Source organism: Seriola lalandi, unplaced genomic scaffold (assembly GCF_002814215.2).
Source record: "Seriola lalandi dorsalis isolate HSWRI2012SDOR001 ecotype SW California unplaced genomic scaffold, Sedor1 jcf7180002054736, whole genome shotgun sequence".
Classification (NCBI taxonomy): Eukaryota; Metazoa; Chordata; class Actinopteri; order Carangiformes; family Carangidae; genus Seriola; species Seriola lalandi.
This window is the reverse complement of record NW_019525289.1, coordinates 1,415,548-1,416,413: the sequence shown is the minus strand read 5'-3', so window position 1 is coordinate 1,416,413 and position 866 is coordinate 1,415,548.

The following is an 866-nucleotide window of genomic DNA, read 5'->3' as shown; positions in this document are numbered from 1 at the left end:
GTAATGATTCATTCCACATTTTTAGTGACTCTTACTCATCTTTAACGCCTCCTTGAAAGTCAAATAGGTACAAAGAGAGCTGGTTGATTTCTAACTTTGCGGACAAACAGCAAGGGGAAGACCATGATTAGTTTTCAAGTCCATCAAAATAATGAAAATGCAAGAAACATTTGGGGAATAAATCAGTGCCTTGTATATTGGTAAAGAGTTGTGCAACTAAGGTAACATGAAAATTGACCATATCCAGCAGAGACTCCTGAAAGGAACAAGATAGGAAGTGGATTTAGTGCAGAGCAGATTTGAGTGACTGTAAAACCTAATTGTTTTTTAACAGGTAGCAGAGGAATTAGGCTACAGAACTATATTAGCCCAGGGGTTTCAAAAATAATATGCAGTACAGAATGTAAGCTGTGAACCAAAATAAACAAGCGACCGACAAAACCATGTACAGTAGAGTGAAAGATGACAAACAGACAAACAAGAATAGATGTGAGTGGAAGTCAGATCATATAGACAGGAAATAACACAAAGCCAGACCAAATGTGAGAAGACTTTCATGGTGATATCCAGGTCATGAGAGAGTTTGCGTGGTTGGTTATTGTATGGGATGTTAGATTGATGAGAAGAAATCAGAATAAAATAAAAATGAATTCCCCCGGAAACTGGGCATTGACATATAGACAATTATTCCAAATTAAACCATTGTAGGTGTAGCAGTGATAAGGAAGAGGTGTCAATAGAGCCTCATGCAAAATTATTCTCTACTCTTGTCTCTCATGACTTCTGATCTACAAGCCCCGTCAAGATGTTACTTTTCCAGACTAAGAACATGGAAGATGAATTAACTGCTGCTGTTGTTTGGCCAA